Genomic DNA, 6,996 nt, shown 5'->3' on the forward strand with positions numbered 1-6,996 from the left:
CTGAGCTCCCAGAGAATAAAGAGTTGGCCCGTACGGGGATCGAACCCGCGACCTTGGCGTTATTAGCACCACGCTCTAACCAACTGAGCTAACCGGCCTGGCTTTGCCTAGCTTTCTGCCCGATTGACCAAAAACTTCCTGATTGCTCTTGACCCTAAAGAGATGAAACAGCTTCTGGACCAAGCCTCTGGCAGGCTCGTCTGGGATTTGAACCAGGACCTCTCGCACCCAAGGCGAGAGTCACAGCCCTAGACCAACGAGCCTACCTAGCGCCTAGCCGTGAAAAAATGAACAACTACAGCAACAACCAAAGAAGGAGCACGAACTAACATGGAAGTTATCAAACACCTCGAGACGGTGTCAAAGGCAAACGAAGGAAAGTTGGCCTCTGAATGGATTTAAAAATGGGGCTGGACCTAACATGCAGAGGGATCTTGGGGAGGACAGCTGAAACGGTCAGATGTCCCGTAGACTTTAAGCCAGTGTGGGAAAAGAGGGAGAAGCTGGATGCACGACCTGAGTGATCCAAAGGCAGCCCTCAGGAGTCCGCACACATATATACTGGGGTCACAAGACCAAGAAGGGCCTTAAAACAAAAGCACAATCTCTCGGTTAATCCTACAACTAAATGGCGCCCAGTACAAAGGTGCCAGCACAGAGGAGAGATGGCCTCTTTCCCTGCAGCCCGTTATAATGGCTGTCGCTCTTCGAAGCCGTCTTTTGGAGAGATGGACATCGTTCAACTGCGGCCAGAATTAGCTCAAATGGTAGGCGCTCGCTTAGCATGCGAGAGGTAGCGGGATCGATGCCCGCATTCTCCAAGCTGGTTCTTGCCCTTTTCGCTCACTTCCTAAAGAGACAGACTGCGCGTTGACCCAGGCGACTCTCCCTCGTGCGCTTTTGGGGCTCACTGCTGCCAAAGGTTTTTGGGGCGTGCCCTGTGCAAATTGGTGGCATAACAGGTCCCACGAGATTTGAACTCGGATCGCTGGATTCAGAGTCCTGAGTGATAATCATTACATCATGGAACCTTGGCGGAGCAGCCGTTGCTCACAGGGCCGCAAAGACTAAATCACTTACGGGCTAAAGAGATCGGCGAGGATGGGATTCGAACCCGCGTGCAGAGCACAATGGATTAGCAGTCCATCGCCTTAACCACTCGGCCACCTCGGCCTTCTGACCTGCCCGACCGGAAGCTGGACTGTGTCGTTTTTCTGCAGCTCCTTTCAATAGGGCGGCGTAAAGCTGACCCTTAGTGTGCCGTGAGAGGTCGGGTGAGTGCAGTGTCAATCATTTGGCAGTAGCACTGTCCCCTTTCAAGCAGCTCAAGCAGGGGTGGGGGCGTTGATCCTGGAGGGCCACTCTCCTGCAGAGTTTAGCTCAACCCTGAGAAAAACTGGATAGAAAACACCTAACTGCATCCTGAAGACCTTGATTTAGCTGGTTCAGGTGTGTTTGATTAGGGTTGGACCTAAACTCTGCAGAGACAACGACCCTCCAGGATCACGTTCCTAAACATCAACCAGCGAGGATGGGATCTGAACCCACGCGCAGAGCACAATGGATTAGCAGTTCATCGCCTCAGCCGCCTCGTCTCGCTTCAGCTTTATGACTCCGCCCCTTTTGCCAGGACACCCATAATTCTCTCTCCCAGGGTTCAGGAAAGCAGCATGCGCTCTTCTTTGAGTAAAGAGAAGAGTGATTAAGCCTTCTTATGCGTGGCGCTAACCTGTTCCGTAAACACACCACGCAGACACCCGTGCCCAGAAGTAGGGTGGCCATATGTATGCCATTATAGGGGACACGTCCTGGCCAGGATTGTTATATTGCCTAAAAATCCAAAGTAGTTTGACCAATAACATGCAGATATTGTACATAATCGACCAATCGTGGTGCGTGAGAAGGTGAGAGCGATCAAGCGATGCAAAGACACGCCGCGCGCCTTTGTTCGTTCGTTCGACTTGAAGCTGCGCACCGATCATTGTATGACACCAAAGAACGCGGGCGATTTGAAAGCATAAGGAGCCGTCTGCTCTGCTCGTGAAATAATGTTATACAACGATCGCTCTGCAGAGTGCAAACAGCCAAAACCTGGATATTTTAGGAAATACAGAAATCCTGGCAAGGGTGCATCCCCCAAAAATGGCCCGTATGGTCAGCCAAGCCAGAAGGCTGATTGCAGGGCAGTTTGAAGCTTGTTACCACCATGTCGGTTCACGTCCGCATAGGCATTCTTTCGCAGAGGCAATATCGTAGCCTATGAGGTTCATCCGAGGCGTGATCATTGCTGGTTGAAAACTTTACCCAATACCCCGCCGGGATGACTTGAAATACAGTCAGCCTTTGGCAATTTTTGCCGGTCTCTCTGGAGGCTTAACATCTGGTTAAGAAAGTCAGGCCTGCTTCTGTTTCTTTCACGTGCGTGTTTTTGGTTCTCGTTTGGTAGGCGTCTGCGGCAAGACTCGTTCTCAGGCACAAGGATGAGTTTTTTTTCTCCAGCTAGATGTGTACTAAAAGAGGTTTTGCAGATGCAGGCAGCAGACCTGCCTGTCCGCTGGTCTCTCTGTGACGTGACCTAAGCGACGCTACGAAGCGACTCTCCCTACGTGCGCTTTAGGGGCTCACTGCTTTGCTGGTGGCCATCTGGGAGGCAGATAGCGATGTGGCCGTTGCCAAGCAGTTTGTCAGTGGGGTTGGATCCCAGTGGATTTTGGTCTCTGGGCCCCACGGACAAAAGGAAAAGAGAGGGCACATGTGCCGAAACCCGGGATCGAACCAGGGACCTTCAGATCTTCAGTCTAACGCTCTCCCAACTGAGCTATTTCGGCCGCAACTGCAAGCTGTTTAGCCAGCAGGGATTTCCGTGAGCAGCACCGTCACTTTGCCAGAAGAGCAGAGCTGAGCTCCCAGAGAATAAAGAGTTGGCCCGTGCAGGATCGAACCCGCGACCTTGGCGTTATTAGCACCACGCTCTAACCAACTGAGCTAACCGGCCTGGCTTTGCCTAGCTTTCTGCCCGATTGACCAAAAACTTCCTGATTGCTCTTGACCCTAAAGAGATGAAACAGCTTCTGGACCAAGCCTCTAGCAGGCTCGTCCGGGATTTGAACCCAGGACCTCTCGCACCCAAGGCGAGAGTCACAGCCCTAGACCAGCGAGCCTACCTGCGTAGCGCCTGGCGTGAAAAATGAACAACTACAGCAACAACCAAAGAAGGAGCACGAACTAACATGGAAGTTATCAAACACCTCGAGACGGTGTCAAAGGCAAACGAAGGAAAGTTGGCCTCTGAATGGATTTAAAAATGGGGCTGGACCTAACATGCAGAGGGATCTTGGGGAGGACAGCTGAAACGGTCAGATGTCCCGTAGACTTTAAGCCAGTGTGGGAAAGAGGGAGAAGCTGGATGCACGACCTGAGTGATCCAAAGGCAGCCTCGTAATACAGGAGTCCGCACACATATATACTGGGGTCACAAGACCAAGAAGGGCCTTAAAAACAAAAGCACAATCTCTCGGTTAATCCTACAACTAAATGGCGCCCAGTACAAAGGTGCCAGCACAGAGGAGAGATGGCCTCTTTCCCTGCAGCCCGTTATAATGGCTGTCGCTCTTCGAAGCCGTCTTTTGGAGAGATGGACATCGTTCAACTGCGGCCAGGGGAATTAGCTCAAATGGTAGAGCGCTCGCTTAGCATGCGAGAGGTAGCGGGATCGATGCCGCATTCTCCAAGCTGGTTCTTGCCCTTTTCGCTCACTTCCTAAAGAGACAGACTGCGCGTTGACCCAAGCGACTCTCCCTAAATGCGCTTTTGGGGCTCACTGCTGCCAAAAGGTTTTCGGGGCGTGCCCTGTGCAAATTGGTGGCATAACAGGTCCCACGAGATTTGAACTCGGATCGCTGGATTCAGAGTCCTGGTGATAATCATTACATCATGGAACCTTGGCCGGGAGCAGCCGTTGCTCACAGGGCAAAGACTAAATCACTTACGGGCTAAAGAGATCGGCGAGGATGGGATTCGAACCCGCGTGCAGAGCACAATGGATTAGCAGTCCATCGCCTTAACCACTCGGCCACCTCGTCGCCTTCTGACCTGCCCGACCGGAAGCTGGACTGTGTCGTTTTTCTGCAGCTCCTTTCAATAGGACGGCGTAAAGCTGACCCTTAGTGTGCCGTGAGAGGTCGGGTGATGCAGTGTCAATCATTTGGCAGTAGCACTGTCCCTTTCAAGCAGCTCAAGCAGGGGTGGGGAGCGTTGATCCTGGAGGCCACTCTCCTGCAGAGTTTAGCTCAACCCTGAGAAAAACTGGATGAAAACACCTAACTGCATCCTGAAGACCTTGATTTAGCTGGTTCAGGTGTGTTTGATTAGGGTTGGACCTAAACTCTGCAGAGACAACGACCCTCCAGGATCCATTCCCATAAACATCAACCAACGAGGATGGGATCTGAACCCGCAGCACAATGGATTAGCAGTTCATCGCCTCAGCTCGTCTCGCTTCAGCTTTATGACTCCGCCCTTTTTGCCAGGACACCCATAATTCTCTCTCCCAGGGTTCAGGAAAGCAAGCATGCGCTCTTCTTTGAGTAAAGAGAAGAGTGATTAAGCCTTCTTATGCGTGGCTAACCTGTTCCGTAAACACACGCAGACACCCGTGCCCAGAAGTAGGGTGGCCATATGTGCCATTATAGGGGACACGTCCTGGCCAGGATTGTTATATTGCCTAAAAATCCAAAGTAGTTTGACCAATAACATGCAGATATTGTACATAATCGACCAATCGTGGTGCGTGAGAAGGTGAGAAACGATCAAAGCGATGCAAAGACACGCCGCATGCGCCTTTGTTGTTAGATTCGACTTGAAGCTGCGCACCGATCATTGTATGACACCAAAGAACCGCGAGGCGATTTGAAAGCATAAGGGCCGTCTGCTCTGCTCGTGAAATAATGTTATACAAGCGATCGCTCTGCAGAGTGCAAACAGCCAAAACCTGGATATTTTAGGAAATACAGAAATCCTGGCAAGGGTGCATCCCCAAAAATGGCCCGTATGGTCAGCCAAGCCAGAAGGCTGATTGCAGGGCAGTTTGAAGCTTGTTACCACCATGTCGGTTCACGTCCGCATAGGTGCGGGAGAGTCGCGACTCTCCTGGCATTCTTCGCAGAGGCAATATCGTAGCCTATGAGGTTCATCCGGCGTGATCATTGCTGGTTGAAAACTTTACCCAATACCCGCCGGGATGACTTGAAATACAGTCAGCCTTTGGCAATTTTGCGGTCTCTCTGGAGGCTTAACATCTGGTTAAGAAAGTCAGGCCTGCTTCTGTTTCTTTCACGTGCGTGTTTTGGTTCTCGTTTGGTAGGCGTCTGCGGCGGGACTCGTTCTCAGGCACAAGGATGAGTTTTTTTTCTCCAGCTAGATGTGTACTAAAAGAGGTTTTGCAGATGCAGGCAGCAGACCTGCCTGTCCGCTGGTCTCTCTGTGACGTGACCTGGCGGCGCTCTGAGCGACTCTCCCTGCGCTTTAGGGGCTCACTGCTTTGCTGGTGGCCATCTGGGAGGCAGATAGCGATGTGGCCGTTGCCAAGCAGTTTGTCAGTGGGGTTGGATCCCAGTGGATTTTGGTCTCTGGGCCCCACGGACAAAAGGAAAAGAGGGCACATGTGCGAAACCGGGATCGAACCAGGGACCTTCAGATCTTCAGTCTAACGCTCTCCCAACTGAGCTATTTCGGCCGCAACTGCAAGCTGTTTAGCCAGCAGGGATTTCCGTGAGAGCACCCGTCACTTTGCCAGAAGAGCAGAGCTGAGCTCCCAGAGAATAAAAGTTGGCCCGTGCGAGGATCGAACCCGCGACCTTGGCGTTATTAGCACCGCTCTAACCAACTGAGCTAACCGGCCTGGCTTTGCCTAGCTTTCTGCCGATTGACCAAAAACTTCCTGATTGCTCTTGACCTAAAGAGATGAAACAGCTTCTGGACCAAGCCTCTGGCAGGCTCGTCGGGATTTGAACCCAGGACCTCTCGCACCCAAGGCGAGAGTCACAGCCTAGACCAGCGAGCCTACCTGCGCAAGCGCCTAGCCGTGAAAAAATGAACAACTACAGCAACAACCAAAGAAGGAGCGAACTAACATGGAAGTTATCAAACACCTCGAGGCGGTGTCAAAGGCAAGCGAAGGAAAGTTGGCCTCTGAATGGATTTAAAAATGGGGCTGGACCTAACATGCAGAGGGATCTTGGGGAGGACAGCTGAAACGGTCAGATGTCCCGTAGACTTTAAGCCAGTGTGGGAAAAAGAGGGGAGAAGCTGGATGCACGACCTGAGTGATCCAAAGGCAGCCTCGTAATACAGGAGTCCGCACACATATATACTGGGGTCACAAGACCAAGAAGGGCCTTAAAAACAAAAGCACAATCTCTCGGTTAATCCTACAACTAAATGGCGCCCAGTACAAAGGTGCCAGCACAGAGGAGAGATGGCCTCTTTCCCACTCAATTTTCAGTTAAAGGGCATTTCATTATTGAATTCAGACATGTCATTGTCTAGCTCAGTTTAGTTTAAATGGTATCTGTGCAATCAAATCGGCGATAATCGCTAGAAATTAAGCGTCCCCAACTGAGCAAGCCAGAGGCGACAGCGGCAAGGAACCAAAACTCCCTCTGTGACAGAATGGAGAAAAAAACCTGGGGAGAAATCAGACTCCGTCGGGGGGCCTGTTCTCCTCTGGCCAGGCAAAACCCGCAGTTCAAAGTTTATATTTCTATTTTGATTTTGTTGCAATTTCTAACAATAATAGTATTATGTAGTTAGGTATTTTATTTTATTATAGCAGTGGTTGCCGTTTATTGAGATCTCTCACCTGAGGTCTCGGAGTCTTCCACTAACGAGCTGATGCGTCGGATCAGGTTTGTTTGATTAAAAAGGGATCATCTAAAACATTGGCTCTCAATTGAAGTCCTGGGCGCCATTTGCATGTCTCCCTTATATAACACACCG

The 6,996-nt window shown here is 51.1% G+C and overlaps 9 non-coding genes across 9 annotated transcripts; 2 read left to right on the forward strand and 7 right to left on the reverse strand.

Moving 5' to 3' along the window:
• Positions 1-24: 24 nt before the first annotated feature.
• On the reverse strand, positions 25-98 carry trnai-aau (transfer RNA isoleucine (anticodon AAU)). Its single transcript has one exon. It is a non-coding gene; the product is annotated as a tRNA-Ile (tRNA).
• Positions 99-1,093: 995 nt separating this feature from the next.
• trnas-gcu (transfer RNA serine (anticodon GCU)) lies at positions 1,094-1,174 on the reverse strand. Its single transcript has one exon. It is a non-coding gene; the product is annotated as a tRNA-Ser (tRNA).
• A 1,056-nt stretch (positions 1,175-2,230) lies between these two features.
• LOC131535421 (U4 spliceosomal RNA) lies at positions 2,231-2,372 on the forward strand. Its single transcript, XR_009269600.1, has one exon. It is a non-coding gene; the product is annotated as a U4 spliceosomal RNA (small nuclear RNA).
• A 383-nt stretch (positions 2,373-2,755) lies between these two features.
• Positions 2,756-2,828, reverse strand: trnaf-gaa (transfer RNA phenylalanine (anticodon GAA)). Its single transcript has one exon. It is a non-coding gene; the product is annotated as a tRNA-Phe (tRNA).
• A 94-nt stretch (positions 2,829-2,922) lies between these two features.
• On the reverse strand, positions 2,923-2,995 carry trnai-aau (transfer RNA isoleucine (anticodon AAU)). Its single transcript has one exon. It is a non-coding gene; the product is annotated as a tRNA-Ile (tRNA).
• A 1,007-nt stretch (positions 2,996-4,002) lies between these two features.
• trnas-gcu (transfer RNA serine (anticodon GCU)) lies at positions 4,003-4,085 on the reverse strand. Its single transcript has one exon. It is a non-coding gene; the product is annotated as a tRNA-Ser (tRNA).
• Positions 4,086-5,153: 1,068 nt separating this feature from the next.
• LOC131535422 (U4 spliceosomal RNA) lies at positions 5,154-5,289 on the forward strand. Its single transcript, XR_009269601.1, has one exon. It is a non-coding gene; the product is annotated as a U4 spliceosomal RNA (small nuclear RNA).
• A 372-nt stretch (positions 5,290-5,661) lies between these two features.
• On the reverse strand, positions 5,662-5,734 carry trnaf-gaa (transfer RNA phenylalanine (anticodon GAA)). Its single transcript has one exon. It is a non-coding gene; the product is annotated as a tRNA-Phe (tRNA).
• Positions 5,735-5,827: 93 nt separating this feature from the next.
• Positions 5,828-5,899, reverse strand: trnai-aau (transfer RNA isoleucine (anticodon AAU)). Its single transcript has one exon. It is a non-coding gene; the product is annotated as a tRNA-Ile (tRNA).
• Between the last annotated feature and the right edge of the window lie 1,097 nt (positions 5,900-6,996).

This window comes from Onychostoma macrolepis, unplaced genomic scaffold (assembly GCF_012432095.1).
Source record: "Onychostoma macrolepis isolate SWU-2019 unplaced genomic scaffold, ASM1243209v1 Scaffold254, whole genome shotgun sequence".
Lineage (NCBI taxonomy): Eukaryota > Metazoa > Chordata > Actinopteri > Cypriniformes > Cyprinidae > Onychostoma > Onychostoma macrolepis.